The sequence below is a fragment of the Phyllobates terribilis genome, unplaced genomic scaffold (genome assembly GCF_046119375.1).
Source record: "Phyllobates terribilis strain yellow unplaced genomic scaffold, ASM4611937v1 Scaffold_11__3_contigs__length_659146591, whole genome shotgun sequence".
Lineage (NCBI taxonomy): Eukaryota > Metazoa > Chordata > Amphibia > Anura > Dendrobatidae > Phyllobates > Phyllobates terribilis.
Window position 1 is genome coordinate 154,485,929 of NW_027362771.1, and position 27,847 is coordinate 154,513,775.

A 27,847-nucleotide genomic window follows, 5' to 3' on the forward strand; every position below is an offset into this window, starting at 1 on the left:
CTGCCTCAGCCCCAGTTTATGTAGGGGAAGTTCTTCCCCTCCCAGGACTGGGCAGGAGGTGTGGCATGCTTAGGATTCCTGCCCAGGAGACCTCCCACCTGCTCACAGACGTAATACTGCTATTACTGTGGAAACCAGACCCCTGGGGTGCCACATTATGATGTTGCTTAATTACTTTGCAGCGCAGATCAAATGGTACAAATAACTTTCCTGAAGGGCAGGAGGCAGGGGCGTCCCCCTGAGCCTCCAACACCTCACCCTACAGTTCAGGATACTGTGCCGAAATGACAACCTCTTTCTGTAATATCGGGGCAGGGTTCTGATGGTCACCGCCACCAGGGAAGCTCCGTCACAAAGCATCAGCCTTGACATTTTTGAACCCTGGACGAAAAGTGACATCTGGCTTGCCTAGGGTTGAGAAGTTTAGCTGACTGGAGAAATGACAGGTTCTTATGGTCAGTAATAACAGTAACAGACAGCACCCTCCAACCAATGTTGTCATTCTTCGAACGCCAATTTGATCGCCTAAAGTTCCCTATTACCCACATCATAATTTCTCTCAACCGAAGACAATTTTTTAGAAAAGAAGGCGCATGGATGCCATTTACCAGGGGACGGACCCTGAGACAACACAGCCCCAACCCCAACATCCGACGCATCAACCTCCAAAATAAAGGGTTGGGAAAATTGGGTTGACTGAGTATAGGTGCAGTGGCAAAATGATTCTTTAAGGAAGAAAAAGCCTGGAGGAAAACATGCGACCATTAAGAAAAATCAGACCCCTTCTTAGCTATGTCAGTAAGGGGTTTCACAATTACAGAGTAATTTTAGATAAATTTCCGGTAAAAATAAGTAAAGCCCAGAAAATGTTGTAGAGCCTTCAGGTTAATCATAGAATCATAGAATCATAGAATGGTAGAGTTGGAAGGGACCTCCTGGGTCATCTGGTCCAACCCCCTGCTCAAAGCAGGATTCACTAGATCATCTCAGACAGATGTCTGTCCAGCCTCTGTTTGAAGACGTCCATTGAAGGGGAACTCACCACCTCTCGTGGCAGCCTGTTCCACTCATTAATCACCCTAACTGTCAAAAAGTTTTTTCTAATATCTAATCTGTGTCTCCTCCCATTTAGTTTCATCCCATTGCTTCTAGTCTTTCCTTGTGCAAATGAGAATAAAGATGATCCTTCTACAATGTGACAGCCCTTGACATATTTGTAGACAGCTATTAAGTCTCCTCTCAGTCTTCTTTTTTGCAAGCTAAACATTCCCAAATCCTGCAACCGTTCCTCATAGGACATGGTTTGCAGACCAGTCACCATTCTGGTCGCTCTTCTCTGAACTTGCTCCAGTTTGTCTATGTCTTTTTTAAAATGTGGTGCCCAAAACTGTACACAGTATTCCAGATGAGGTCTGACCAAAGAGGAGTAAAGACCGATAATGACTTCACGTGATCTAGACTGTATGCTTCTGTTAATACATCCCAGAATTGTATTTGCCTTTTTTGCTGCTGCATCACACTGTTGACTCATGTTCAGTCTATGATCTATTAGTATACCTAAGTCTTTTTCACATGTACTGTTGCTTAGCTCTATTCCTCCCATTCTGTATATGCTTTTTTCATTTTTATTGCCCAGATGTAGTACTTTGCATTTTTCCCTGTTAAAAACCATTCTGTTGGTTGCTGCCCACTGCTCCAGTTTATTTAGGTCTTTTTGAATCCTCTCTCTCTCTTCTCTAGTATTAGCTATCCCTCCTAGCTTTGTGTCATCAGCAAATTTAATCAGTTTACCCTCAATTCCTTCATCTAAATCATTGATAAAGATGTTGAACAATACAGGTCCCAGGACGGAGCCCTGTGGTACCCCACTTAAGACATTCATCCAGCTGGATGTGAAGCCATTTACAACCACCCTTTGAGTCCGATCACTAAGCCAGTTATGAATCCACCTAACAGTTGCCTGGTCCATTGCATACTTGGTCATTTTTTCAATAAGGATGGTGTGAGATACTTTGTCAAATGCTTTGCTGAAGTCAAGATATACTATATCTACAGCATTTCCCTGATCCACCCAGTCAGTGATTCTGTCATAGAAGGAAATTAAGTTAGTCTGACATGACTTGTTAGTTACAAACCCATGCTGACTCTGGTTAATCACTTCATTCTTATCCATGTACTTACATACATGTTGTTTAATAATTTGTTCAAATATCTTTCCTGGTATAGAAGTCAGACTCACCGGCCTATAGTTCCCTGGGTCCACCTTCTTCCCCTTTTTGAAGATAGGAACAACATTTGCTCTTCTCCAGTCTTCTGGGACTTCTCCTGTTCTCCAAGAATTTTCAAAGATTATGGAGAGTGGTTCTAAAATTTCTTCTACGATCTCCTTCAGTACTCTGGGGTGTAATTCATCTGGACCTGGAGACTTGAACTCATTTATGTTAGCTAAATATTCCCTCACAATCTTTCTGTTTACAGATAACTTGGATTCCTCTATTCCTTTAAAAGGACAGTGAAGATCAGTTGATGTTACATTTTCTTTCTGAGAGAAAACAGATGCAAAATAGGAATTAAAAAGTTCGGCCTTCTCAACATCCTCTCTTACCATTTCTCCATTTTCATCCTGTAAAAATCCTATAGCATCTTTGACTTTTCTTTTACTTTTGACATACCCCCAAAATCCTTTTTTATTGCTTTTGACATCTCTTGCAAGCCTTAATTCATTGTCAGCTTTAGCTAACCTGATACGTGCCCTGCAGGATCTGCAGACTGCATTATAATCTTCTTTAGATATGCCTCCCTCTTTCCATTTAATAAACATTTCTTTCTTTCTTTTTAGCATGTGTTTAAGTTCTGTGTTCATCCATCCTGGTTTCCTTAAATGCTTCCCATTCTTCCTACTTTTCGGGATTGTTAACGATTGTGCTTTGAGAATCTCATTTTTAAAAATTTCCCATCCTTCCTGGACATTTTTGTCCTTAAGGACATCCAGCCATTGGATCCCTCCTATTCTCTTTCTGAGTCTCTTAAAATCTGCCTTTCTAAAATCTAACCTTGAAGTCTGAGTCTTCACATGTCTTCCTCCTCTAGTTATCCAAAATTCTATAATAGCATGATCGCTGCCTCCTAGGGTCCCAGCCACCTTTACCTCCTCAACCATTTCCTCCCTGTTTATAAGGATTAGATCCAAAGTAGCAGATCCCCTTGTTTTCTCCCCTACCTTTTGGAAGATAAAGTTGTCAGCAAGAGAGGATAAGAATTTGCTTGACCTGTTAGTTTTACTTGAGAGAGATTCCCAACAAATGTCTGGATAGTTGAAATCTCCCATGACCACTACGTCATATTTTTTGGAGAACTTGGTCATTTGATACATAAAGAGTTCATCCATATCTTCAGCTTGCCCAGGTGGCCTGTAGTAAATGCCTACAATGGTGTCCTTTCCGTTGTTCTCTCCTTGTATTCTTACCCAAACAGTTTCCACAGAACTCCCAGTCTCTGAAGCTTCAATCTCTGTGCAGATATACGCTTTTCTAACATACAATGCAACACCTCCTCCTCGTTTATCAAGTCTGTTTCTTGCAAATAAGTTGTATCCTTTTAGCCTTTTATTCCAATCATGTGTATCGTCCCACCAAGTTTCAGTGATTCCAATGACATCATATTCCTTTTCCTGCATTAGTAGTTCCAATTCTCCTTGTTTGTTGCCCATGCTTTGTGCATTTGTATAAAAACATTTTAGTTTGTGATTGGTTTCTTTTCCTCCCATATTTTTATTATTTAAATTGTTTTGTCTTTGTTCTTCCTTTCCACTTCCAGTAGCAGAGATCTCAATAGTATTTGTCAGTTGTATGGCTTTTTCTGGCCTTTTGTTTCCCTTCCCACATTGTTCTAGTTTAAAGCTCTTCTGATGAGTGTAGCAAGGCGACTTCCAAATACATGTTTTCCAGTCTTCGTAAGGTGCACCCCATCTCTAGCAAGTAGTCCATCGTATAGGTAATTCATTCCGTGATCCAGAAATCCAAATCCTTGTTGACGGCACCATCGACGTAGCCAGTTGTTCACCTGTAGAATCTTATTCCACCTCATTGTTCCATGGCCATCCACTGGGAGGATGGATGAGAAGACCACCTGCGCTCCCAATTCTTTCACTTTCTTGCCTAAGTCTTCAAAGTCACTGCAGATGGTTTCCAGGTCCTTTCTTGCGGTGTCATTTGTCCCCACATGTATTAGCAGGAATGGGTAGTGATCTGTAGGTCTGAAGAGTCTTGATATCCTGTCAGACACATCTTTAATTTTTGCTCCTGGAAGACAGCACATTTCTCTTGAGGTTATGTCTGGTCTGCAGATAGCGGCCTCTGTTCCTCTTAACAGGGAATCCCCCATGACCACCACTCTCCGTTTTTTCTTCACAACATTCTTCTTTCTCCATCCAGGAGGATTCTGAGGGCTTACAAGGTTATTCATTGCTGGCAAAGTCTTATTTTGCTGTATTTCTTCATGGTTCTCCTGCGTGAGAGCCTGGTACTGGTTCCTGAGCAGTATGGGTGCTGACTGCCTCTCGATCCTCCTGCTTCTGTGGGTCACATGCTTCCATTCCTCTGTTTCGTCAGGTGCAGTTCGAATTTCTTCTCTTTCTGAATCATGAAGAGATAATTCTGCTCTGTCTAAGAACTCTTCACCTTCCTTAATGATTTTCAAGGTAGTTAACCTCTCTTCTAGATTTCGCAACTTTTCCTCCAACAGGGACACAAGCTTGCATTTCTGGCATGTGAAGTTTGGCTTTTCCACTGGCAAGTCTGTGAACATGTAGCAGGATATGCAGCTCACCAAATGGCTCCTGGACTCTTCCATGTTCTTATTGTTAATGTTCTGAAAACAGTGAAAAAAGCTTAAGAAAAAATCTTCAAAATGCCGGCGCGCGGTTTACCGATGTCCTCTTTTCAGCTCCAACAGCCAAACTCCAGTGTTCTTTGAGCTCGCGGAGACTCTTCACTTACCCCAAAATGCAGTGGGAATATGCAAATTATCTCCTCAGGACTCCTCCCCTGGTTAGGTTCTAGGGATGTCTCCAAGCAAGGACTGCATGGATTAAATCCAGCTTGGAGAATACCTTAGCTCCTACAACCTGGCTGAACAAATCATGAATCAGAGGAAAAAGGTATGGATCATGGATGGTAATTTGATTTAATTCCCAGAAATCTAAACAGGTACGTAGACCGCCAACTTTTTTCTTCACAAAGAAGAACCCTGCCGCAACGGGCAGAGATGAGGGTCTGATATGTCCCTTCTCCAGACTTTCTGCAATGAAATCCTTCATGGCTTGTCTCTCAGGGCCAGAAACATTATACAATCTGGACTTTGGTAGTTTAGCTCCAGGGGTCATGTTAATAGGACTGTCATAAGCATGATGAGGAGGCAAATCCTGACACCCCCTCTCAGAAAAAACGTCCTCAAAACCACACAGAAAGGCAAGTATATTTCCATAGAGACAGTAGCAAGGGAAATATTTAAACAGTTCTCATTCCCCATTCAATAATCTCCCCGGTTAGACAATCCACCAACGGATTATGTTTAACAAGCCAAGGGATACCCAAAACAATAGGTGTGGGAAGATTGTCCAGGACATAGCAAGGGATTATTTCACAATGAACTGACTAGTGATGAGCGAATATGTTCGAAACCCAATCTCAAATGTTAAGTTCGACATGAATGTGGCACATTTGGATTCGTGATCGGAAAGGCGAGCAAAATTTGTTAAATTCGGGAAAATCGGTAACGTTCAGCGAATTTACATGGTTACGTGATTGCGGGGCAACTACTGCGTTTTTTACAGTTTTGCTACCATAGTGCATGCGTATGGTGAGCGGGGACACGTGGCAGATGAGTGAAAGCTGGTGAAAGCTCAGAACAGGTCAGATCAGAGGCGCACTGTTTTTTTTTTTCCCTTCCTGTAGGTGGTAACTTTAAGCCAGGAAAGCGTGGCTAGCCAATCAGAGCGCAGGAAGCATCCACAGTGTCCCAGACACAAGGGCTTCTGCAATTACCTGCTGAAATCACATGTCCTCTCCATATAAAATCCAGCCATGTTCCCTAAGTGTCATTTTATGCATGTCACTGAATGAGATAGACGCTGCTTAGTGTGCTGTGTCCTGTGTAATGAGAGATATTAGCTAGATAGATGAGCGCTTCTGTGGAAGTCAGACAGTGTAGATAAGTCCTGTGCTGTGTACCTGTTCAATCAACCTTTCAGCCTTTTTTTGTTTGTTTTTGTGCAATTACTGAGATTCTCACAGAAAGAGTAAGGTCTATGTATCAAAACAGTGCTGTGCATCGGTTGTACTGTGCTCCATGCAGACCTTCAATCTATTTTTGCACTTGCTAATGTGATAAAGCAAGCAAACCCTTGTAGGCCACTTTTTGCTTTTGTGGGGTTGAAATTCAGCTACCTGTAGACCTTGTCAGTGTCTTTTTCATTTGCTAATATGATAGTGCAAGCTGTGTTAGCCCAGTTTGTCATTTTTTTGGTGGATAAACTTCAGCTTTATGCACAGTAAAACAAATATTTTTTTGCTGTTGCTAGCCGCAGTCCACCCAAGATTTTTTTGTGTCACAGACGTGTTACACTCTGCTATAAGCCACCTAGTGCTTTTAGTGGCAGTGAAATTCAACTGTTTTCAGAGCTTGTGCAGAGTCAAAAAAATATTTTTTTTGCTGTTGCTAAGGTTATACAGCAGCCTAGATCTGAGTTTGAAATAGTTTGGAGAATATCTCCTATGTTATACAGGCATCATCCACAGTTAAAAAATACTTTGTTCGGATCCTAAAGTTATACAGCAGGGACATGACAGTTTGAAATAGTTTGGAGAATATCTCCTATGTTATACAAGCCTCATCCACAGTAAAAAAATACTTTGGTTCCCAACGTTATACCGCAGGGATATCTCAGTTTGGAATAGTTTGGAGAATATCTCCCATGTTATACAGGTCTCATCCACAGTAAAAAAAATACTTTGTTTGGTTCCTAACGTTATACAGCAGGGACATCTCAGTTTGAAATAGTTTGGAGAATATCTCCTATGTTATACAGATGTCATCCCCAGTAAAAAAAATACTTTGTTCAGTTTTTAACACTATGCAGCAGGAACATCTCAGCTTGAAATAGTTTGGAGAAAATCTCCTATGTTATATAGGTGTCATCCACAGTAAAAAAAAAAACTTTGTTCGGTTAGTAATGTTATACAGGAAGCCATATCTTACCTTGTCATTTAGGGCCGCTGAAATTCAGGTGTGTGCAGAGCTGTTGCAGAGGAAAAAATCTATTTTTGTTTTGCTAATAGCATGCTCCTACCACAGTATCTGAGCAACACGAGTGAGAAAAAGAGAGGTCGTGGTGGACGGGGGAATAGGCATGGTGTTCAAGGTATACGTGGGGTAGGTGGTAATGTTAGTGAAAGCACTAGTGAACCAACAGCATCATGTCCTATCCAAAGACAACTGACAACTTCTGTTACTGGACGGGCTACTCCACTCCCTTTCTTTGGCAGCCGAACAGCGATACACTGTTGTTGATAAGGGCCAGAAAGAGCAGGTGCTTCAGTGGATGGCAAACGTTGCTTCAAGTGGCCTCTCCTCTTCTTCCTCCACCTCACATCACACACAGTACAGTCCACAGAGGTGGCACCCTAATTACCCTTGCTCCCCCCGTGTCACAACTGTCCAAGTGCCCAACTGACTGTAGCGAACCACAGATGGACGAGTCTTTAGAACTGTTCACCCATTTTATTCCATGGGCATCAGAAGTGTACTCCAAACATTCACAGAGTCAAGAGGAGGAAAGCATCTGCACTGATGCCCCAAATTTTTTTACGTTGGATTCAAGGCAGGATGGGGTAGGATCCGAGCAGGTTCCTGACCATCGTCACCAGACGTTAACCACCGGGGAGGTGATCCTGATGAGACTGAGATACCTGAGGCTCATGCGGACTGTACTGTGCTGTCAGGGCAACAAGAGGAGAAGGGTAACTCTGAGGGCAAAGAATGAGATAACATATTGGATGATGACGAGGTTGAAGATCCTACTTGGTGTGAACTCAGAGTCACGCAGCCGATTAGGTCATCTGAGGAGATGGAGGAGAAAGACGAGGAGGTTACCTTCCACCCTACTGTGCAGACACGGAGTGATGCAAGCACGAGGAGCACTGCATCCTTACCCACAACTGTGGCTGTGATGTCAGCAGCGGTCGCGGGTCTGCAGCTCGCAGGAGTGGCAAGGGTTGCTTAGCCTGGGCCTTTTTTGAGACCGCAAAGGATGAGCCAACTCACGTTATCTGCACACTTTGCAAGAAAAAACTCAGTAGAGGGAAAAAGTGCAATAATTTGACTACTACATGCATGAACCTTCACATGCGCACACAACATGCGTTACACTGGGAATCTCACTGTGCTAAAATGCAGACCATCGGAGCTCAATAACCATCAGCTGCCCCCTGCTTCTTCCTCCTCCTTGGTTACCATACCAAGTATTGGCGTGCAGGTCTCCCACCGCAAAACTTCTGGTTCTCTAACCGCTCCAGTCAGGCTGAGTGAGAAGCCGTCAGCTGTAACGGAGGTGGACTTGCCTGCTGTGTTTGTTTCACCGAGCACACCACACGTTTCTCAATCCACCGTAACATCTGCACCTCACTCACAGTCCAGCAGTTTGTCCGTTTCACCATACTCCGCCCTCTCTCAGCACTGCAGCCAGCCCTCAGTCCCACAGTTGTGGTCACGTAAAAGATTGTTTCATCCTATACATGACAAAGCTAAGAGGTTGAACTCCAACATCTCAAATCTGTTGACCACGGAAATGCTGCCTTTCCGACTGGTAAATACAGACTGTTTCTGAAAGCTGATGGCTGTCGCAGTCCCCAAGTACCATGGCCAAGTGCGTTACATCTCGCTGACTGTGCACTGGGTGACTCTGGTGGCTGTGGGGACAGGTGGGGAAGGGGCTGCTCCACAAATCTTGGAATCCCCAAGGCTTGCAGTAGAAACCTCTGTATTTCACACTTCCTCCACTGCTTCAGCCTCCTCTACCTCCTCTAGGGCGTCTACCTGCGCAATCAACCTCTGCCTTAACGAGACACGCATTCCAACAGAGCTGAGCGAATCCACACCACCTCCGTACTGCGCAGCCAGGGCTCACCGCAATCAGGCAGTCTTCAAATTAATATACCTTGGAGATTGCAGTCATACAGCTGAAGAGTTGTGGACAGCTGTCCAGGCTCAGTTTCAGCAATGGCTGTCTCCGCTGAACCTGGAGCCAGGGAAGGCCATGTGCGATAACGGTGCGAACCTGTTGGAGGCCCTATGCTGAGGCAAACTCACACACGTGCCTTGCATGGCTCAAGTCCTCAACCTGGTGGTATAGCTATTTCTCCGCCACTATCCCGGCCTGGATGAGCTGCTTCAGAAAGTACGGAAGCTGTGTGCTTATTTCCGCCGTTTGCATCCCTCATATCATCGACTTGCAATGATACAGAGGTCTTTCTCCATGTCAGTTAACAGGTTGATATGCGATGTGCCGACGCGGTGGAATTCCACTCTACACATGTTGCAGCAACTGTGGCAGCAGCAACAAGCCCTGATGCAGTATGTCATGTCATATAGCCTAAGCCAACGCAGTACGGACATGGGGCATATCATGTTTACGGAGTGGGAACAGATTAAGGACTTCTGCACCCTGACGCCCAGTTTTGAAATGGCTAATAAACTAGTTAGTGCTGACAATGCCATCATCAGCATAACTATTCCGGTCATCTACATGCAGGAGAAGACTTTGAATAGCGTGGAGGTGGTTGTCCCAGAAGAAGAGGAGGATGCGGAAGGGATAAGAATGTCTCAAAGTTTCAGACTGTCGTCACACAGGCGGATGCCAAGTGACGGTGGCTTCCTGCGATCGGTGATACCAGACATACTGTTAGTGAAGGTGCCAGACCCGAGAAACAAATGGAGGAGGAAGAGGTGATGGGCGAGCAACAGTCTGAAGATGAAGAGGATAATCATCCACCATCTGTTGAACGTGGTTGGCAGGAGGGGACGGAGGAAACATGCATCAGTGTTACGCAGCCAACAACAGAGTCTGGCTTTGGACCACCTGTAAGAGCCCGACTTATGAGTGCCTTCTTGCTGCACTTTCTGCAACATGATCCCCGTATAGTTAGATTTCAAAATAATGTTGACTACTGGGTTGCCACTCCATGTTATAAGAGTAAATTTTGCCAGATGCTTCCCGCCCTGGAAAGGGACACGCTAATGTTGGAGTATCGAAACAAGCTTTTAAGCAACCTTAATTGAGCTTTTCCCCAAGATAGGAGTGAGGCACACAGTGTGCATCGCAGCTGTAGTCTTTCAACCTCCGGCACGTCAGTTTGTCAACGCCAAAACATTAGCAGTAGCAGCAGAGAAAGTGGCATAAGCAATTTCTGTGAGTACTTTCACACATTTTTTAGACCAGCTCGTACACCAGCACAACAGAGTACAAATATGACACGTGGAGAACGACTGGAGAAGATGGTGGAGGACTATCTAGAGCTCAATACGAATAACATCAGCGAGGATTTTGACCCTTTTACATTTTGGTCTTCAAAAATGGATGAATGGCCTGAGCTCACCTGTCATGCCTTGGAGGTTTTATCATGTCCGGCAGCCAGCGTTCTCTCAGAACATGTGTTCAGCGCTGCTGGTGGTGTCCTGACGGATAAGCGCACCCAGCTGTCCCATGAAAGTGTTGACCGCCTAACTTTCATCAAGATGAACAAGTCATGGATCTCAAAGGACTTTTGCACCTCAATTGCAGACTGTACAGAGTAGGCGATGTCGTAGTTTTTAGTGTGCTGCATTGATCTTGCGGAATTGCAGTCTGTGATATGGCTTGTGTGTCTGCTCTTGCTGTGGCTGCAGGTTTTAGGCCCTAATTTTTGGAAATGTGGGGAATCCTGATTGGGTCTCCATCTATTGGGCTGGCTGTAGTGGAAGAGGTGTCGGTCCCCATTTTGCTACTTATACTCTAGTGAAATTGATGCCACTTTGGTGGTTTTAGGCCCAAATGTTTTCAAATGGGAACAGTCCTGATTGGGTCTCCATCTACTGTGTTGGCTGTAGGAGAAGAAGTGTCATTCCTAATTGTACAATTTCTACTGTACTGAAATTGATGCCACTTTGTTGGTGTCTGCCAGTAATTGGGTTGGCTGTAGTGGAAGAGTTGTCGGTCCCAATTTATTCTACTTATACTCTAGTGAAATTGATGCCACTTTGGTGGTTTTAGGCCCAATTGTTTTCAAATGGGAACAGTCCTGATTGGGTCTCCATCTACTGTGTTGGTGACGCGCCCCGGTGCCTCGGGGCTCTCTTTGGGAGGAATCACGGTGGCTGGCCCAGGGCGGTCAGTGCACAAAGGGGTATCACTTTTTAGTGAAAAGTTCAGAGAGTTTGTGACGCCACCTGTGGTGTCTGGTGAGGATCACCAGCGCTGCAACCGTCCTCTGAGGCAGATGTCAGGGCAGCTAAAGATGGTACGGCTCCCCACAGGTGGAGCGGGCCTCAGGGCAGTGTAAAATTGATGAATGGAGCGCTGGGCGTTGTAGTGCGGGGAAGGAAGAATGGCGCCGGTGAAGAAACAGTCAGAGGCCGTTCGATCAGTCGTCCAAGATTTTACTTACAGTTCTTAGGCAATTCACAAGTGCACTTTTACAGGCGCCGCGTTCACCGGACAGGGGTTCAATCCCTCCTCAAGCAGCTTAGGAATGCCTGGCGGAACCCCACTTTCTCGTGTTCCTACTTTGACCGTCTTTACACTTGGTCCTTCTCTCCTCTGCCCTACGCTGCCCACTCTCAATCCCGCTCGGGTATGCTGAAGTCCTTCCTTCCTGTAGGTCGGATCCGGGACCAACCTGACCCCCTGGAGATTAGAATGAAGCAACCGATCCCTCCTGATACCTGGCAGGAGCGGGGCGTACAGGTGCCGTCCTGCACGCGCCATACCCCCTGGGATCCCTTCCTTAGAACGGAGCCTACTCCCTGCTCCCCTCCGGGGCCTCTATCCTGGGCCCTAACTTGTAGAGCTGAGCTCCTGATGAGCCTCTGCTCCCGGACTGTTCCTCTGAACAGCCCTCACTAAACACTCCCCTACTGTTAAGTTGTCTACCTTTTATATATCTACTGTATAAGTGCTTCCTGTATCTGCTTCCTCCACCCACACCCTCTATTGGTTCCCCCTACCTTTGGGTTCCCCCCACTCCAGCCAGGGACAGGGCTCAGTAGCTGCGCTCTGCATGTTGCCCCTCCAGCCGGCCTGGAGCAGTGTAGTGATGGATGCAGGTGTTTGGGGTCCCGTGCAGCACTCCCATCTTACCTGAGAGAAGGGAGACACCACACCTCGAGGTGAGGTGCAGTATCTCTGTGGCGACTGAACCCTCAGGGGCGCCACATTGGCTGTAGGGGAAGAGGTGTCGCTCCTAATTGTACAATTTCTACTGTACTGAAATTGATGCCACTTTGGTGTTATTAGGCCCTAATTTAGGGAAATGTGAACACTCCTGATTGGGTCTCCATGTTCTGGGTTGGCTGTAGTGGAAGAGATTTTGGTCTCCTTTACAACAGTTATACTCTAGTGAAAATATTTTTTTGGTGCAGATATTGTCTGCATCTCAGCTTAAAATTGTTTGGGGCAGATATTCTTCTCCACACGGGGGGGGGGGGGGGGGGGTTGGGTGTGAGCAGCTTCCTGACCCTCGACTGTACTCTGCTGTCAGGGCAAGAAGAAGAGGAGGATGACTCTGAGGGCGAGGAATGGGATATCACATTGGATGATAATGGGGTTGCACTTCCAACTTGGTGTGAACCCAGAGGCACGCCTGAGTAGCTCATCTGAGTAGGTGGAGGAGGAAGACGGGGAGGTTACGTTGCATCTTATGATGCAGACACGGAGTGATGTAACCCTGAGGAGCACTACATCCTTAGCCACAACTGTGGCAGTGACCAGCAGCGGTCACTGGTCTGCAGCTTGCAGAGGCGGCAAGGGTTGCCTAGTCTAGGCCTTTTTTGAGATCTGAAAACTTTGAGATAAAAAACTGAATAGAGGGAAAAAGTGCAATAATTTGACTACTACATGCATGAACCTTCACATGCGCAATCAACATGCGTTACTCTGGCAATCTCACTGCAATAAAATGGGGCCCTCAACAACCATCAGCTGCCCATCAACCGCATCCGCTGCTTCTTCCTCCTCCTCTGTTACCATGCCAAGTATTGGCACACAGGTGTCCCACTGCAGAACCTGTGCTTCTCTACCTGCTCCAGTCAGGCTGAGTGAGAGCCAGTCAGCTGTAACGGAAGCGGACATGCATGCTGTATTTGTTTCACCAAGCACACCACACGTTTCTCAATCCACTGTAACATGTCCCCCTGCACCTCACTCACTGTCCAGCAGTTTGTCCGTTTCACTGTACTCCACCCTCTCACAGCACCGCAGCCAGCCCTCGGTCCCGCATTTGTGGACAAGTAAAAAATTGTTTCCTCCCACACATGACAAAGCTAAGAGGTGGAATCCATCATCTCCAATCTGTTGGCCATGGAAATGGGGGTGTCAGGCCCCAATTTTTTGATTTGTGAACACTCCTGTATGTCTGCTTTTTTACTGAGGAGGTAACCGGATAACCTGAAGGAAACCCCCGCAAACACGGGGAGAACATACAAACTACTTGCAGATGTTGTCCTCTATCATCATAAAGGAGTTAGCGCGTTGTCTAGGAAACCGACCACCGCTGTTGTCTACCTTGTGAACATTGTGTTGAAGCTTGCAAGGTGTCACAGGTTTACCGTGATAGAGAGGAGCCGGAAGACAGCAGCGTCTGATTCCTCCCACTCCTGTAGCCATTAAAAAGAAGCCTTACGCCTTCATATTGATTGGTGCAGGGGTTAATCTGCTCAGTTGTGAGCTCCTGGAAGCTTAACGTGATTTAGGCTCTCGACAAATTTGTCCCGTGCATCTCCCCTACTGTGATAACACTGTAAACCAACACATCAGACTATCGCCTGCCGTGGACACCTTGAAAAGGAAGCTGAAGACCCACTTCTTGTGACAAGCGTACAATTTGCGGTAACCCTCGCTCCAGCATACTGTTGCATGACTTGCTGTACCCTGACTTCCTGTATCCTCACCCATCCCTAGTAGATTGTTTGTGCGCCCTGGCGAGCAAGGTCCTCTCTCCTCTTGTACCACTTGGTGACCCCTTTTGACATGTAACGCGCCACGGAATAAATGTCGCTGTAATAGTAATAATAATTATAGTACTTGTACTCTGGGTCAATTGATGGCATTTTCCAGGTGTCTACCCCTAATTTGATGTGTTTTGGCAGCTTTTGGGTCGGTTTTAAGGTGTTGCATATGCGTTTTTTTTGTCCCCCCATTGAATCCTATGGCGTTCAGTAATGTTTGTCAAACATTCGACTAATAAATTGGCAAATATCGCAAATTCGGTGATCGTAATCCGAATCAAATATTGAAACATTTGCTCATCTCTAGAACTGACCCAACCCTTAGTTTTACATTATGTACAATCTAGGTAAATGCTTCCTGTGCAAGTGGCGCCGAGTCGATGGCAAAGATGGAAATAGGTTCAGCTAAAGCACAGCAAGCAAGGCCATGAGTCTTCACAAACTCAGCATCAACCATGCTGACTCCGGCTCCACTGTCAGCAAACACAGAAATTTTCTAGGGTTTGCTCTCTAGCACGACCTCTGCTGACAGGACAAAGCGGGAACTGCAGGTTGGTAACAAATGAACCCCTTGTTTATCCAACTCCAGACTACCAAGAGTTAATTAACTCTCCATTTGTTTAGGAATTGAAGGACAGGTCCCAACAAAATGTCCCTTTTTCCCACAAAAAAAACATACGGCTTTTTTCCTGCGAATCTCCGGGGAGATCTATGATATAGAGACACCCCCTAACTGCATGGGTTCCTCCACCTTCCCCAGTACTGGCTCAACCCCAGACCGCTCACCCGCCAGAGGCACACAACCCCGACAAGAAGGCCCCAGAGAAGGTGGTCTTACCTGTCTAGGCCGAAGGCGTCTATCAAGACGTATGGCCAACGACATGGCAGCCTCCAAGCGCTGAGGGTTTCTTATACTGCCAAGGCATCTTTCAACCTTTCAGTAAGCCCCTCACAAAACTGACTTCTAAGGGCTGAGTCATTCCATTTGGAATCCGTTGCCCATCTACGGAATTCCGAACGGTACGTCTCCACTGACCGATTCCCCTGCTGAAGGAGACGTAGCCTAGACTCAGCCAAGGCGACTCGGTCAAGGTCATCATAGATGAGGGGTTGAGCCTCAAAAAAACCCTCCACAGACTGGAGACAAACCGAGTCCTGCGGTAAGGAAAACGCCCACGACTGAGGATCTCCCTGCAAAGAGAGATCACAATACCAACCCGTTGCTCCTTATTTCCGGAGGAATAAGGACGAAGTTTAAAATACAGTTTGCATGCCTCCTTAAATACAAAAAACTTGTCCCTACCTCCTGAAAACCTGTCCGGGAGGGCAACCTTGGACAGGCCTACCTGCACAGACCTCATATTGGCGACCTGTAACCGCTGATGCTGCTGCTGAACCTCACAGAGGAGGTTATTCACCTCCAGAGACAGACAGCGGAACTGCTCTGCGAGCTCTGCAACTGAACCCAAACCAAGGGAGACAAGAAAAAAAAGTCCACGCCCAAAAACACACAGAGAAAAAAACAACAACGTGTCAGTGTCAGAAAAAGACCTGGGCTGTTGTTCAGTGATCCAAGGTGTTCTTTTCAGATGAAAGTAAATTTTGCATTTCATTTGCAAATCAAGGTCCCAGAGTCTGTAGGAAGAGTGGAGAGGCACACAATCCAAGCTGCTTGAGGTCTAGTGTGAAGTTTCCACAATCAGTGATGGTTTGGGGAGCAATGTCATCTGCTGGTGTAGGTCCACTGTGTTTTATCAAGACCAAAGTCAGCGCAGTCGTCTGCCAGAATATGTTAGAGCACTTCATGCTTTCCTCTGCCAACAAGCTTTTTGGAGATGGAAATTTCATTCTCCAGCAGGACTTGGCACCTGTCCACACTGCCAAAAGTACCAATACCTGGTTTAAAAACAACAGTATCACTGTGCTTGATTGGCAAGCAAACTCGCTTGACCTGAACCCCATAGAGAATCTATGGGATATTGTCAAGAGGAAGATGAGTGACACCAAACACAACAATGTAGACGAGCTGAAGGCTGCTATCAAAGCAATCTGGGCTTCCAAAACACCTCAGCAGTGCCAAAGGCTGATCGCCTCCATGCCACGCCGCATTGATGCAGTAATTGATGCAAAAGGAGCCACGACCAAGTGTTGAGTGCATTTAGCGAACATACATTTCAGTAGGCCAACATTTCTGATTTTAATAGCATTTTTCAAGCTTTTGTTATAAAGTATTCTAATTTACTGAGACAATGACTTTTGTGTTTTCATTGGCTGTAAGCCATAATCATCAACATTAACAGAAATAAACACTTGAAATAGATCACTCTGTTTGTAATGACTCTATAAAATATATGAGTTTCACTTTTTGTATTGAAGAACTGAAATGAATTAACTTTTTGATGATATTCTAATTTTATGAGAAGCAGCTGTATATATATATATATACACAGTACAGACCAAAAGTTTGGACACACCTTCTCATTTAAAGATTTTTCTGTATTTTCATGACTTTGAAAATTGTACATTCACACTGAAGGCATCAAAACTATGAATTAACACATGTGGAATTATATACTTAACAAAAAAGTGTGAAACAACTGAAAATATGTCTTATATTCTAGGTTCTTCAAAGTAGCCACCTTTTGCTTTGATGACTGCTTTGCACACTCTTGGCATTCTCTTGATGAGCTTCAAGAGGTAGTCACCGGAAATGGTTTTCACTTCACAGGTGTGCCCTGTCAGGTTTAATAAGTGGGATTTCTTGCCTTATAAATGGGGTTGGGACCATCAGTTGTGTTATGCAGAAGTCTGGTGGATACACAGCTGATAGTCCTATTGAATAGACTGTTAGAATTTGTATTATGGCAAGAAAAAAGCAGCTAAGTAAAGAAAAACGAGTGGCCATCATTACTTTAAGAAATGAAGGTCAGTCAGTCCGAAAAATTGGGCCAACTTTGAATGTGTCCCCAATGCAGTAGCAAAAACCATCAAGCGCTACAAAGAAACTGGCTCACATGAGGACCGCCCCAGGAAAGGAAGACCAAGAGTCACCTCTGCTTCTGAGGATAAGTTTATCCAAGTCACCAGCCTCAGAAATCGCAGGTTAACAGTAGCTCAGATTAGAGACCAGGTCAATGCCACACAGAGTTCTAGCAGCAGACACATCTCTACAACAACTGTTAAGAGGAGACTTTGTGCAGCAGGCCTTCATGGTAAAATAGCTGCTAGGAAACCACTGCTAAAGACGGGCAACAAGCAGAAGAGACTTGTTTGGGCTTAAGAACACAAGGAATGGACATTAGACCAGTCGAAATCTCTGCTTTGGTCTTATGAGTCCAAATTTGAGATCTTTGGTTCCAACCACCGTGTCTTTGTGCGACGCAGAAAAGATGAACGGATGGACTCTACATGCCTGGTTCCCACCATGAAGCATGGAGGAGGAGGTGTGATGGTGTGGGGGTGCTTTGCTGGTGACACTGTTGGGGATTTATTCAAAATTGAAGGCATACTGAACCAGCATGGCTACCACAGCATCTTGCAGCGGCATGCTATTCCATCCTGTTTGCGTTTAGTTGGACCATCATTTATTTTTCAACAGGACAATGACCCCAAACACACCTCCAGGCGGTGTAAGGGCTATTTGACCAAGAAGGAGAGTGATGGGGTGCTACGCCAGTTGACCTGACCTTTACAGTCACCAGACCTGAACCCAATCGAGATGGTTTGGGGTGAGCTGGACCGCAGATTGATGGCAAAAGGGCCAACAAGTGCTAAGCATCTCTGGGAACTCCTTCAAGATTGTTGGAAGACCATTTCCGGTGACTGCCTCTTGAAGCTCATCAAGAGAATGCCAAGAGTGTGCAAAGCAGTCATCAAAGCAAAAGGTGGCTACTTTGAAGAACCTAGAATATAAGACATATTTTCAGTTGTTTCACACTTTTTTGTTAAGTATATAATTCCACATGTGTTAATTCATAGTTTTGATGCCTTCAGTGTGAATGTACAATTTTCAAAGTCAAGAAAATACAGAAAAATCTTTAAATGAGAAGGTGTGTCCAAACTTTTGGTCTGTACTGTATATATATATATATATATATATATATATATATATATATATATTGTGGTAGATAGGTCCACTCGACAGCACACGAAGGTAGAGACGGGAACACTGTCTCTTTAAACTCTTCCCAGATTTATTATACAGGCAGCATATACCGTGGTGAAGTAAAAATAAACATGGCCCTTTGGGCAAAAACAGGAGAACAAAACAAAGTGGTAGCACAAAGCACAGTCCTTGTGGTAGCGGGGGTCCGCCCGCTCAGAGTTTAGGAAACAAACGGTTCAGCTTTTCCTTGTCAGGACACAAAGCACTGGAGTTCCTCTCACCAGCCCTACTGAACACTGAATGATTCAAAAGGCTAGCTATTTATAGCCCAGGCCACACCATGGGGTGGAGATATGGTGAACAGCCACCCACCCACCCACACTACAGCTGTTCACATTAAATCCAAGCCCATTAAAAATGGCCGATTAACTCCGCAGCACATAACATGCTGGAGAAAACTTCAAGGTTTCACATCACTGAAGCAAATAGCCTCAGTGAAACATATATCCCCTCCAGTACTTTGCCAATGACTTTGTTACATATCCCCCTCTGCCCAAGCCAGGGGTTTTGACACCTTCAGTCATCAAACAGAGAAGTCTTGACAGGGCATCTGCATTACTGTGTAGCTTCCCGGGCCTGTGCTCCACATAAAAACTAAAATCCTGGAGGGCTAGAAACCACATAGTCACCTGGGCATTCTTTCCCTTTCATCCACCTCAGGGGTGCATGATCTGACACTAGCTTGAACTTTCAGCCTAATAGGTATTATCTCAGGTCGTCAATTGCTTACTTGATGGCCAGGCACTCTTTTTCCACGATGGCGTAATTTTTCTCACATGTAGAGTTTTCCGCTCAAGTACAGGATGGGATGTTCTTCTCCGTTTACTTCTTGGGACAACACGGCTCCTAACCTGACCTCTGAGGCATCTGTCTGGACTACAAACTCCTTACTGAAGTCCGGTGCGACCAAGACCGGCTGCTTACACGAAGCAAGTTTCAACTCTTGAAATGCCATCTCTGTTTCAGAAGACCATTTGGAAGAGAAAGGGAGAAAAAGCGCGCTATGTGAAGGACCTGAAAGGTAGATGTGACGGAAACAGCCAAAAGGCCACTCACCTGTTGGAGTTGTGCACCCCTGCACAACTCCGGTGTTAGTATGAAAATGGAAGGAGCAGGCACGTCTCACCGCAAGGTACAGGTAGCTTGGCACACCAAGTGCCGTGTGCTGCAGACCACCGCTCGTGCTCACCGCTTCCAGGTTACAAAATTGCAGGCCACGTGTCCGCCCACAGATCACGTGACTCAGGATCAGATGTGCATCACCACAGGTCCTGAAAGTTAGGAGAGTGCAGCCCTCAACCGCAGGTCCTGAGTTGAGCAGCCAAAGGGGAATTTTATAGTGGGGGGTTTTAAGAATGATTAACTAGAAGCTGCTCCTGCCGCTAACCCCCAAAGGGGGATTGAAAGTGGTCCAAATTAAATAAAAAAGCGGTCTATAGGGCGCTAAACGAATGAACACTAGAGGTGAAAAAATTTTTAGGGCTAAAAAATAAATGCAATGAGCCCTTTCCACAACGCGTTTCGATAGTAAACTATCTTCCTCAGGTGGTACCACCATGGTGTGGCCTGGGCCACTGTGACATCCTCGATCCTGGCTTCAGGATTGGCCCCCAGACACGTAGCTTCCACTGATTCCCTGTCTCACCACAGTTTAAGCAGGTTGATGTTGTATACCTGGTTTGGCTTTCTTCTCCCTGGCTGGTGGACCTTGTAGTTGACATCACTCAACTTTTCGACCACCTCATATGGCCCTTGCCACTTGGCCAGGAACTTACTCTCCACCGTGGGGATCAACACCAACACCTGGTCTCCAGGGTGTCAGTCTCACCGACCTGTTGTAGACCCTTGCTTGGGCCTCTTGGGATTGAAGGAGGCTCTCCCTCACAATCGGCATCACCTTCGCGATCCTGTCCTGCATCTGGGCCACATGTTCGATGATGCTCCGGTGGGGTGTTACCCTGGCTTCCCAAGTCTCCTTTGCAATGTCCAGAAGTCCGCGAGGGTGCCGTCCGTATAGCAGTTTAAAGGGGGAGAATCACATAGAGGCCTGGGAGACTTCCCTAATGGAGAATAACAGGTAAGGGAGTAGGCAATCCCAGTCTTGGCCATCCTTTTTCACAACCTTCATTAGCATCGATTTTAGGGTCTTGTTAAACCTCTCCATGAGGCCGTCCGTCTGTGGATGGTACATGGACGCCCTGAGTTGTGTAATATGGAGAGCCTTACACAACTCCCTCATCACTTTGGACATAAAAGGAGTGCATTGGTCTGTTAGGATCTCCTTTGGTAGGCCCGTCCAGGAGAAAATATGCACTAGCTCTCGAGCTATACTCTTGGCAGAGGAGTTTCTCAGGGGTACCGCCTCCGGGTACCGTGTTGCATAGTCCATCACCACTAAAATGTACTGGTGCCCCCTGGCGGACTTAACCAGGAGTCCGACAAGGTCCATGGCAATCCGGTTGAATGGGACCTCTATAATGGGCAATGGTACTAGGGGACTGCGGAAATGGGATACTGGAGCAGTTAGCTGACACGTAGGGCATGATCGGCAGAAACTAACAATGTCTCGGTGACATCCAGGCCAGTAGAACCTCTGCAGGACTCACTCTTGGGTTTTCTCTACTCCCAGATGCCCACCCAAGACATGAGAATGGGCCAAATCTTATACCTTATGCCTATAGGGACCCGGCACCAACAACTGCTCTATCACATCTTCTCTTAGTTAAGTGACCCGATATAGCAGCTCCTCATTTAAAGCAAAATGTGGAAACCTGGTGTCAGCCCCTGGCTCTTGAGCGACCCCATTTATCACAGACACATTGTCAAATGCCCCTTTTAAAGTAGAGCAATCCCAAAATTCCCCTCAGAAACCCCTAATTCAGGAATCTTGGCCTCCTGGGTAGTGTTGAGCGAATTTGTTCGGCATTTCAAATTCGTGTTCATGTGCGGGGTTCCGACTTGTTCACCCATTAACATCCCTGATTTGCCACGCTGTCACGCAGATGACTCCTGGGTCACTGTCTCATCCTCGTCACCAGCAAGGACACACAGGGGGATTTCATCCGCCTCCGACTTTGATGGGGATTCATCTTGGTTGACCCGGCTACTGTCTGAGTTACTTGGCACCCCCCCCTTCCGCCATAAGACCCAGAACAAGCTAAAGTCCCGCCCTATTATCATGTGGTGTAGCAGGTCTTTAACCACTCCAACCTCATGGGACTCAGCACTGCCATTTGTTTTTACAGTCACTCTGGCAACACGGTAGTACTTGGCGTCCCCATGAATACAGCGGACACCCACGTTTTTCCCGGGGATCAACTGATGGGGGAGTGTGACCCTTATCAGAGTCACTAAACTCCCCAAGTCCAAGAGTCCCATCACTAGTATTCCAGTTATTGTTACGGGACACACGGCCCTCACTGAGCTGACAGTGCACACTGCAGGCTGTAATAATAATAATAATAATAATCTTTATTTTTATATAGCTCCAACATATTCCGCAGCGCTTTATAGACATTATCATGGCTGTCCCTATTGGGGCTCACAATCTAAATTCCCTATCAGTATGTCTTTGGAGTGTGGGAGGAAACTGGAGAACCCAGAGAAAACCCATGCAAACACGGGAAGAACATACAAACTCCTTGCAGATGTTGTCCTTGCTGTATAGACATAATATGAACGGCGCCCCACCCCATGCTGCAGTCCATCTGTTTGGAGGACATAGAACGCCTAAACACAGAGGAGGCACAAGATCTGGTTAATTACCTGGGTAAAGCAGTCCAACAAAGCAAATAGTGCAGCTCTGCCCCGATGCGCATTTCGGACCAAAGGGTCCTTCGTCAGGAGGACGACCCTTTCGTCCGAAAAGAGCGTTGGGGCTGCACCGCACTATTTGCTTTGTTGGACCGCTTTAACCAGGTAATTAACCAGATCTTGTTTCTCCCCTGTGTTTAGGTGCCCTCCTTAATTTATATTTTTCATCACTACACAACCACTTGGTTTTAACACTGTTGTACACTCTCTTCCCTCCCCCCTTCCTCCATTTCCTTCCTCCTCTTCTTTCCCTCATTCTCCCTTTCCTTCCTTTCCTCCACCCCTCCCCTGCCCCTATCCTCTTGTACCCTGGGAGGGCATTGCTCATATTTTACTCTATCTATCCCACAGGGTACCTTTGGCACAATGTCAGTGTCTATCCTCTTTAATTCTATTTAATGACAGTATACCTCAGCCCTTCTACCCTCATACATGATAAGAGTGTGATTTTTAATTTATATACACATAGGCCCTTTTTTACTTTGGGATATACTGTCTGTACGTGGTGGTGCTGTTACCCATTTATATGTGACACTGTATGGGGTATTTCAAGTTCCATTGATGTTCCTTTTTGTCATTACAGTCCTCTTTATTGTTGTTTCATATATATTTTTTGTACTAATGTTTGCAATATTTTAGTGCGGGCATGCTTGTGCATGTCGTGCCACTTTAACCAATTTCCTAATAAAGGTTTTTTAAGTTTCCTAAATTGTCATCTCATTTTCAATTGGACCCATCATTCGGTGGTTCAGTTTGTTAGGTTTGGTACATAAGACTGCATAACTCTTATAAATGTGTTCACACTCACAATAGGAAAACGCTTCACTTACACCCAACTGGTCCCTGTACAGACTACAAAGGCCCTAACCGCATAACTAAAAAACACTAACTGGAACCTGGCTCCCTAAAAGGTTGTCAAGGGTTTCTTGATGAACCAGAGGGGAGGCTGCAACACACTACCAACAAGGAGAAAGGAAAGTGTGAGGAGAGATATGAGAACCCACAATAAGAAACTAAGACACAATCAAATAAGGTGGATGAGTGAAGGTTAAGGAGAAGCAAAAATAACAGGAACAAGTAAGACCTCCCAAGAACCTAACAGTGGTAAAAGGAAAAGGTGATGGGAGGGAAAGCAAACCAACTTGCAGCAAGAATACAACTGGAGTTTACCAAGCAAGGTAAACCCCTAATATAAGGAACCTGCACTCCTAAGTATACATCCACCAGGAAATATAGCAAGTAAGGAAGCGCAGAGAAGGGATAGTATATAAAGCCGCATCCAGAACTTGATAGGGCAAAGTAAAATGGGAAAATGGAAAACACCTGGAAATGAGTATGACAAAGGAAGAATCAGCATTTGGACAGGGAAGGAAAAGAGCCATAGCTCATCAGGCAGACTAACTGACCACGAAGCAACAAGTCACCGGATCAACTCCCCAAACCGAACTATGACAATAACCAAGCATATCTGACATTCAGGTTTCTGAAAAAACTTTAAGACAACTTCTGAAGGACCTGTAATGGCAGCCATATTGGAAAAAATGTCAAAGTGAATTTTACGAGCTTAACAGAAAATGTCAGCTCCAGGGGTTGTACAAGTAGTAATTTCTCCTGGTCCACTGGTGCCTGCAGGGCCACATAAGAAGACAGTATGAGGCCTCATTCACACGTTCAGTATTTAATTTGATCAGTATTTGTAAGCTAAAATCAGGAGTGGAACAATTACAGGAAAAGTATAACTGAAACTCGTCACCACTTCTACATTGTTCACCCACTCCTGGTTTTGGCTTACACGAACTGGTGTAAACTACTGAACGTGTGATCGTGGCTTTAGAGATGGCACATGATAAAGATTTTGCAACAGGCCCCAGTAGCTTTAAGTTACACCTCTGGGAAGATTAAGGACTTATATCTACAGATTCTTGTAGATGTGCAAAATTCAATCATGGCCAGACAGATAACAGTATACATACCATACCATACTGATTGCCAGCTAGCAATCTGATCTATTGCTGCATTATGATGTGATGAAAGATCTTACAACACACAATCAATGCCAGTCCCATGTTTCCCTCTGGCGTGGCAGCTGACATGTTATCTTATGGATATGTCCAATGTGTGTACTTCTGTGTGAAAGGTCTTTGCAAATTGCCAAACGGTTAAATCCCCATTTGCTTACATGAGAAAAGAATGACTCAATTATGAGACAAGCTTGAAAATTCACTTTACATTAATTGGCATCTATAAAACATAGGTTCAGTTTTAACTGAGGCTCATGCTGATTAACCCTTCAAGGCCAAGTTCTTCCAAATGCTTCTCTGTCTACAGCCAAACATAAGTCCAAGCAACAGAAAATGATCTCTGATGGTGTGAAGGATTTCACAGGCTTTATTTATTTTTTTGCTTTTTCTTTTCCAAGTCTGGTGGAAGCTGGAAAAGCATGATCTGTACCATGGATAATAGTGAGGCAATGTTTGCTGGCAACTGGATGACAAATTAAAATTGATCTGCATACAGAGCAATGCTGGGAGGACACCATTCAAGTCCTCCCTGCATGCTACTCTACCCCATTTTACCTTTGGAAGACCATGAATTAATGGTGTCATCATAGATTTTCATGGTGGTGGCATTACAGAAAGTGAATCTCGAAAAAATCTCCCTGTCTCTTTAAAGGGAATCTGCCAGCAGATTTTTGCTATGTAATCTGAGGACATCATGAGATAGAGGTTAAACATAGAATTCAATGAAGTGTCACTTATCAAGCTGTGTGTTGTTGTTTACTTACAATGAAGGTTTTATCACTAGGATATTATCATTGGCCTGACGCCAAGGCGTCCGAATCTGTCCCCTCCTGTGATAAGCAGCTCACTATCAATAGACTATGTACATACAGACCCTGGTGTGGGTGGCAGCAGCTTTCTCAGCTCTGCTGCATGCTACATCTAAGAACTATGATTGTGTCACAACTGCTGCATCCAGTAATCTAAGTGATACATCACTGGAATCACAGTCTCTTGCCTACATTATGCTGCTCTCAGATGAGGTAGCAAAAACCTGGTGACAGATTCCCTTTAAGACCGACTTCACACATCTGTGGTTTTTAATGGACAGCACACAACCAAATTACATCTTTGTGCTGTCCATTCCATCACAAACCCGGTCATAAAAAAGTATGCATGCGGTGTTCGAATCGGACCAAACTGGGACATGTCTCCACTATTATTTTTGCGGACAGTCATTGGGAGACTTTCCTTTAATATGTATAGGAGGCTTTAGCAAAATTGCTCAAATAGCAGCAGACTTTTACCCAGTGAATTACCAATAAATTTGACCCTCAGTCTATGTAAATACTTTTATGTCCAAAAATGACAAAAGTATTCTTGTCAGCCTGACAAAGGAGCCGCTGTGCTCTGAAAGCTTGCACATATATATCTTCTTCTGGTTAGCCAATATAGGTATCACTCCGAGAATACTTTTGTCATTTGTGGACATAAAAGTATTTACATCGATTTTTCTGGCTAACACGGTACCACAATATAACTTTGTATTGTAACCTCAGTCCACAAATATTGAAGAATACTAATATCTCATGAAGAGCCTATCATTGCCATACATATTGAGAATTCATTTCCAATAGAACACAAACTGCAGATAAAAAATTTAATGTTGAAGCAATTTGACAATATTTTTAACAGAGAAATAACATGTAAAATAATGGATGAGATTGTTTGTTTGATTTCAGGGCCATCAAAATTACATGAAATAACTAAATGGATGCTAAGAATTATCATTAACTTACAAGAGAGATAAAAGGGACATATGGCCTGGACTCTAATTAGGAAGTTCTAAAAGATAACATAGCACAAAAATAATTGATACGACTCAGCCCAAGTTATGAAGACCAGAGATGAGACAGTTAGGCTGCGTGCCCACTATGCGTTTTTCAAGCGTTTTTGCCACGGAATTTCTGCAGCGAAAACGCTTAGAAAACACTTGGTAATACGTGCCCCATGGTCCCCAATGATAATCCCCATGTGCTGTGCACATGCCGAAGAAATTTCCGCTGCGGATTATCATTGTGGAAAAATCCGCAGCATGTCCATTAATTTTGCGGACATGCAGCATAATTGCCGCCATTGACTTGCATTGAATCGCTTAATATTTGCATGACTACATGTGGACATGCGGATATTAAGCGATTCAATGTGCGGATGGTACCCGGGTCTGGAGAAGAGTAGACTCTCCTCCGGACCCAGGTACCATAGAACCTGTTAAAAAAAAAGAATTTAAACTAAAAAATATACATTATACTTACCTTCTGATGTCTGCGGTCTTCTCTCCGGTGCGTCCTGGCTCCCCAGAGGCTCGTGATGGTGTAAAAGGACCTTCCATGATGTAATTTAGTCATGTGACAGGTCACGCGACCGCTGACGTCGGCGGTTGCGTGACCTGTCACATGACTAAATGACGTCATGGAAGGTCCTTTTACACCACAGCGAACAGTACAAAAGACCGGACGCAGCGGAGAAAAGACCGGGGGCCATCGGAAGGTGAGTATAATGTTTTTATTTTTTACCATTTTTATTCCTTTTTTTAACTATTAACTTGGTCACACTATATAAATCCATGCCGTTTGCATGGATTTATATAGTGTGACCAAGTTGTCAAGCACTTTCCAAGTGATGCTAAAATCGCTTGGAAAGCGCTTGATAACTCGCATGCAGAAATGCATGTGAAGAACGCTTGACAAATGCTTCTACCTGGCGGGAAAAACGCATGTAAAATCCGCATGCGTTTTTCCTGCCAGGGAGATGTGGAAAAAATCTACAGCATTTCTGCATCGTGGGCACATAGCCTTAGAAATCTTTGTTTCTTATGTTCTGCATTTCTTCAGTGAGTTCCTAAGGCACCGATTTTAATCAGCTTGTTTCTAAAGAAAAAAATGGTAGTTGAATAGTTTATTTGGTTTCTTACAGGGTAATAGCACCATCTACTGGATATATCATGAATTGTTACTGCAAAAGTAGTATGTACTTATTTGATTTTGCTGCCATGTGAAATAAAATATCAGCAGTCACTAAAATCAGCAGATACTATTATGTCCAGCTTTTGTCCAGCTGAGAATCACTATTTAGTGCAAAACTCTGGGAGAAAAACAACATGCACAACAGCAGATGCTTTTAGAAAAAGTAGATTTGGTTTCACCTTAGTTTAGATCCCCCCATCCATGTCCAGAAAACGTCACCAGTGTTGAATCTTCATGCACAAAATCAGCTGGTATGGAGCAGTGAAGGATTTGAAAGCTAAGTACAATTTTTGTTATTTTTTAACACATAGTTAGCTAAAATTGTTATGGCATTTAAAAAACCCTTAAAGTAATTCTGTCATCAGTTTTGGCCCTGGAGGGCTGCTGGCAGTGCTACACAGGAGAGGCGAGCAAACTGAGCATGCCTTTTTTTTTACTGTTTTAGGCTGCGTGCCCACGTTGCGTTTTTAATGCGTTTCCGCAGCGTTTTTGCAGCTGCAGAAACGCATTAAAAACGCATGGTAAAAGGGCAGCAATGTTCCCCAATGATAATCCGCATGTGCTGTGCACATGCTGCGGAAATTTCC